This window comes from Salarias fasciatus, chromosome 20 (assembly GCF_902148845.1).
Source record: "Salarias fasciatus chromosome 20, fSalaFa1.1, whole genome shotgun sequence".
Lineage (NCBI taxonomy): Eukaryota > Metazoa > Chordata > Actinopteri > Blenniiformes > Blenniidae > Salarias > Salarias fasciatus.
Genome location: NC_043764.1, coordinates 27,707,291 through 27,713,290, shown reverse-complemented (window position 1 = coordinate 27,713,290; position 6,000 = coordinate 27,707,291).

Sequence of the window (6,000 nt, the reverse complement as noted above, 5' to 3'; positions counted from 1 at the left end):
CATGTCTACCATGAAGCACACTTGCTAAATGGGATTACAGTCAGGTCGGCACCAATCCAAGTCGGCCCTGCCCAACTCGGCACCGCCCCCGGGATACAGTCAAGTCGGCATCAAGCCAAGTCGGCATCAGCCAAGTCGGCCTCGCGGGGGGGCTCTCAAGTGGCCGAGTTGGTCGGCGCCGACTTGACTCTTGACTGTAAGCTGCTTACCAACTCGGCCAAAAGCCTCTTTTTTTTTTTTTAATCACGATGCCGGCTGCAGCGCGACAATTTACACAGTTTTTTTTCATGTGCCGCTTCTCCTCACGTAGCAGGCGGGGGACTGGAGGACAAACTGTGTGATTATGGTGACTGACAGGTTAGAGGTGGATAATGTACCTGGAGCTTCATGTTCGACGTTCTGTTTGAACCGAGTAGCTTAGCTACGAGCGTGCAGCGCGAGCGGCTGTCTGGTCATATGACCAGACCATGTGATCATGTGGTCAGATCATGCAGCTTCACTCTTCCTAGGTTTCCACTGATTGGGTAAAAATCAATTAATTGTATTGGCTGACCAAACTTCAAGGGTGGAGAACATTACAATAAAATTATAATAAAATTATAATGCAGGCGACTGGTTTGAACGCCCCCTGGTCACGAGGCCGACTTGGCTAGATGCCGACTTCACTAGGTACCGACTTGACTGTATCCTGGGGCCGGTGCCGAGTTGGCCAGGGCCGACTTGGATTGGTGCCGACCAGACTGTATTCCCTATAAATGTACACAGAGCAAAGTGATTTACTCCTTCTGAGAAGGTGGTGAAAACCACTTCTTCTGTTTTTGGGATAAGAGTTGCTGAAGATCATCCATTTATTCATTATTTAATCACCATTAAAAAAAATGCAAACTGAAAACAGGATCTGTAGTAAACCAGGTCTTAAATTATCAATAAATCGGCGGGACGGGAGTAGAAGAGTCTCACCACTGACACCTAAAGCACCAGAGCAGCGTGGCTGAAATCTGGCACAAAAAGCTCGTAAAATAGCCCAGCACTTCCTCTCGGATTCACAAAGCCTTCATTTTTAACAAACACTGATGTCAGGACCGTTTTAACTCCGTGGAGGCTCCACTGTTGGAGCCCCTTTTGTCCCTAAGAGAGAATAATGACAATGGGCAGATAAAGGGAAGCCGCCACATTAAACAGCATTAAGCCACTCAGTACCAGACGCATTACAGAGGGAGAAAAAGGGGATGAAGAAAGGAACGAGAGGGAAGAGGAACTGACAGCAAGGCCCAAAGAAAAGAGAGCGGCAGTGATAAATCGCAGGATTAATCCTGGCTACTACAGAGGGATTAAATCATTCTCTCAGCGAAGGCCGGCCCGCTCGGCGGAGACAGGCGAGGTTAAGCAGCCCGCTCTCCGCCCGGCCCCGGCTCGCCCCGCTCCCCGCTCGCCCCCTCAGCCACCTTCCCCGTCTCATCCTTTTAATGGCATTAGAAGGGTGGAAGTCTTTAATCGGCGGCGGGGAAGCGAGGAAGGCCTCTCCAGAGCGCGTGCACAAGTGCTGAGCAGATGGAGTGTCGGGCTAATAGATGTCAGTGTTTCTGATAATCTGATGGAGGAGGGAGATAACAGAAAGACTCGCTGATTTCCCCTGTGGCAGGTGAATATAAGAGTGTGTGTGTGTGTGTGTGTGTGTGTGGGTTTGGGGCTGGGGGAGGTGTCTTGCATTTCAAATGGGCAGGAAGCCAAAGGGTGCTGGAAGAAACTCCACCATCTTCCTGTCTGAATCAGAACAACAGAGTGGAGCTCTAATCGTTCTCAGTCCGTTCCTAACAGGGAGTTTCACCTGCTTCTGCTTTCTGGACACACACACCTCTGCCAGGGCGTCTCGGCTGTTCCACAGCGCACATCAGATATGAGTGTGAAGCCGCCGGTCTATGAATCACTGTCGGTTTCAGTTCCATCACCTGCATGTTCGAACCTTGACTCGCTGCATCAGCCCCTCTGCCTTCATCCTCTCAGGTGTTTATTTTTTCTGTCAGCTGTAAGGAACGCTGTTCTTTTTACTTTTCAGATCTTTACACTCACTTTGAAATTCCTGAAATCCTTTTTCCTACAAAGAATTTCAAAGACATTGGACGAAGAACTTTTAAATTTAAGCCTTGAGCTGACGAAGAGACTTCCTTCACTCTGAGATCTAAAATACCACATCTATGTCTTTAAACTCCTTTTTTCTTCATGATTAAAGAAAGACCGATACCGATGATGATGATGGTACTTTTCTTGTGGCATTGAGGGCTGGACTGTGGTTCGTTATGGCTTTCATCATCTTAGTGCTGTTTACAGTTTGTTTGACTCGGGTTTTACTGAACTTATGTATTGAAAACACTCTAAAACAATTCTCTTTATATTTTAAATTTGTAGAATTCTATTTTTTCTTCACACAGAATCTGGACATATAACTTGTTTTAAAACAGCTTTTAATAGTTTATAATACTGGGAATTATGTGTTCCAGACCCTCTCAAAGAGGAGGTTCTATATCAAGCGACTGTGTTTTCATTAAACTGAGACAGAATGTTCAGGCTGCTTTATCTCCTCCTCCTGGTCTACACATCCCTCCTCCTGCTCCATCGTTCTGATCACAGTAGATAACATCCAGTCCGGGACCTCACATTTAATTCAAATAAATTGGAGAAATACAAGTAAAGCCTACTTCCAGTTCTAAAGCAGCAGGAGTAAAAGTCACTTAATTAACTTGAAGATCAAACCTGTACTGTCTCACACTGAGGAGCACATCCTGGTTTTTACCATTCTTCCTATTAAAAACAGAGATGTTATGGAGTTTTTGTTAGAGACGTAGAAATTAACAGAATACAACACAATAAAAACATCAACAACATCTCCTGAATTCGTCCCCATGGAGGCTGACAAAGAACCAGAATGTAAAATATATTTCTCTGTTTCAATTCACTTCCTATAATACATAATGAAGTGAACTGCCACAGGCTGCTGTATGTCTGAATAACTACCCCTCCTCAAGCCTCGGGCCGGAGTTTATATCGTATCTTAGCCAAATCAGTCAAATCTGGCCAAAGGCCAACATGTGTGAACGTGGTTTCGATCACCACCAAAGGAAGAGGAGAATCATCTAATGCGACGGTAGCGGGGGGGGGGGGGGAGACACACCAAGCAAATTAGAAAAATGAAATTACACCGAGTGACATTTCGCGTCAGTTTTTTCTTCATTTCAGTGACGTCTCCACGCTTCCAACGTCTTTTTTAATTACTTTGGTGAAGGATAACAAACACAAACTGAACTAAAATAACACGAGCTGCTCCGAATGAAACGATATATCTATTCTCAGTATTCAAAGCAACTTTCAGTCCTTTATACTTTGTGATATACAGTATATACGTGAAAAGATTAAAAATGATGAGATTAAAACTGTCTTTACTGAAAGATGTGACATAATCTCTCACCCAACAACCTTTAAAGGAACCTAATTTTAGACCCTCCAGAAAAACGCGAGCAAAAATGATTGATTATGCGTACTTAAATCCCAGATTATGTGAGCTAAAATGCTTGATTATGCAAATGAATATGCGGGGTTTTTATGCCATTTTATGCGGTAAAATTGCGGATAGTTGTGAAGTATGCTGTGAAATATGCGAAAGGATGCCAGATATGTAGGTTACCCACTCTCTCGCACGTGCACACACACACACACACACACACACACACACACACACACACACACACACACCACTAAATCACATTCATTTTATATTAGTTCGTTATTTATCTTAAATTGTTACTCACCAATGCTCATCAATGGAACACACACACACACACACACACACACACACTTTATCACAGGTTTTAGCAATTGTGTGTGTGTGTGTTCCTGTGTGTGTGTGTGTGTGTGTGTTCCTGTGTGTGTGTGTGTGTGTGTGTGTGTTTTGATTGCTAAAACCTCTGATCAATACGGTCAATACGGTGTTTCAAATGAACTGGTTTCCTTGTTACCTGGTGACTGACTTCCTTTAGCGCTTCCTGCTGCTGCTGCTAGTAGCGGCGGATTCTCGATATCGGCGTGACGTCACGCACCACGTGATCTTCCTTAGTTACCAGGCCGGAGGGGCAAACAACGTGGAAGGGACCGTAGCGACCGTAAGGGCTTGCACAGTTATGAAAACTTTCAGTGTTCTGTTGTGTAGCAGCTAGAGAAGTCCCCGACTAAGAATTTACATACACTGTAAAAAATTACCAGGATTTCACAATAGTCAACTGCAAAATTTCACTCTAAATTGCAGTATTATTACTTTACAGGATTTAACTTTAATGTTCACAGTATGACGCTGTAATTTAGGAGTTTACTATAAAAACAGTGCGATCACAGTAAACTATTGGGTTTTTTGTTGTTGTTGTTTTAATTATTACTGGGATTTCACAGCATTTTATTGTGTTATTTCAGTGCAAAATACTGTATTAAGACTCTCTACGCAAAAGCACAGCAAATTACATGAACCGCACTGAATTGTGGGACCTGCCGTGGATTTATCACCCATTATCACGTGCACACACCCATTCTAAGTGCAACCCTGCCTCTGCAGCACACGCACACTCGCCCTTAAACACACAGTGCACCTTCACCTCGTTCTGTCTTTTCAAGGCATACTTCAAAGAGCCCAAAACCTCCATCATGCTTGAGACTCGGGTTGCAAAGGGGCGGAAAATTTCTAGTGAATTTCCCAAAACTTTCCATGGGAAGTTAAGCTGGGCAATTTTGGAAATATTCCAAATTAGAAACTTTCCATGGGAATTATGGAAATTATGGGAATTTATGGGAATTAACTGGAATTTGGGGGTAATTTAAACAAACTGTATCATATCCAAACATAAATGTAATTATTTTTAAGCAGACATCCATGCAAAATAATAAAAAAACGAGACATTTCAACAGATTTATTTCAGTAGAACTTTAGTTTTTATTCTTATATGAACAATTATTTTAATGAACAACCAAAACATGAATGTTGAGTACACACTCACCCCCTCCCCTCCCCCACCCAATCTGCACAAGAAACAGCATCAAATTTGAGGTCGCGACCACCATAATTAGCTAGCCTCTTAAATGGTCAATGAAATGAAAAAAATAGCTTTCATTTAGCACCTAACTTACCAGCTAGTTAGCTACTGCAACTGCATTAACACATTTTTATTTAATATTTGCAAGTTAACAGGGCTGGGGTGAATATATTTACCCCACGACATTATCAAAACTTACTTCACTTTATATAGTGCTCAAATGTGTGTCTTCAACAGTCTTGTGCTTTGAGCTCATAAGTGTGGCCTCCAGGCTTCAAGAAATCACCTGCGCATGTGATGGAGGAATGAATGCACAGTGCATGTAGGGGGCGTGGCCTCAGCAGCCCTGCGGTCAGCAGTGTGCTGTGTGCATGTGATGGAGGAGTGTCCTTGCATTAAATCTGGTTATTTTAGCCAAGACTATGCTACAATATATTCCCCCAACTATATTTACGTTCCCTGTTAAGGGCCAACCTTCAATTTTGTGAATTTCCTATTTAATCCCGTTTATTCCCATATATTCCAGTTAATTCCAAAGGAAAGTTTCCAACTTCGAAGATTCCCGGAATTTTGCAACCTTACTTGAGACTGATATAAGTTGTTGAAAAGTTGAAAATGCTTGGTTGAAAATGTTTTTGCTATATTTTGTATCTTATCTCCATCTTCTCTGATTCTGATAATTTTTTCTTTGAGCATTGAATGTTCCTCATCATCTCCATGACACATTCAGCATTCCACATCTTTACTGCAGCACACAGCTGCTTATTTCAGGTGACCTGATGAAGCCAAGGGCGTGGATGTTGTCGATTGAGGAAGGAGTGGTGATGGGACCATGCAGCTATTGCAAATTTTTATACATTTTTAAAGGACCTTGTATGCTTGTTCTGAATACGTTGGAAGCATGTTTGCCCAGGACAATTTCCTTTTA